Raw genomic sequence first — 387 nt, 5'->3', positions numbered from 1 at the left:
GAGGACGGGATGGCTTTTTGAATTGTCAGCATATCCACTATTATCGATTATTATGTCACTGTTGTTGTTATTACATTAGTAGTAGTTAGATATTAGCATCATAGTACATTTTGTGGTGTTATTTCAGTACCATCATCTGCATCATCATTTTCATGATCAACATAACCGATAATTTTTTTCTATAAAATGGCAAAATTGAGTTAGAAAGAACGCTCCTTTGACGTCTCTGGCCACAAGCCTTCAGATACAATACGGATAAACCGGTTCAGGTAAAAAATTGAACTCTTTGAACCCGGCCCGACCACGAAAAACGCTATTACTTGAATATATAGACATTCCATATCACGATTAAATGTACATTATTTTTTCTGTAAGAATATTTTCATT

The sequence above is a fragment of the Penaeus monodon genome, chromosome 29 (assembly GCF_015228065.2).
Source record: "Penaeus monodon isolate SGIC_2016 chromosome 29, NSTDA_Pmon_1, whole genome shotgun sequence".
Taxonomy (NCBI): Eukaryota; Metazoa; Arthropoda; class Malacostraca; order Decapoda; family Penaeidae; genus Penaeus; species Penaeus monodon.
This window is presented reverse-complemented; position numbering follows the sequence as displayed.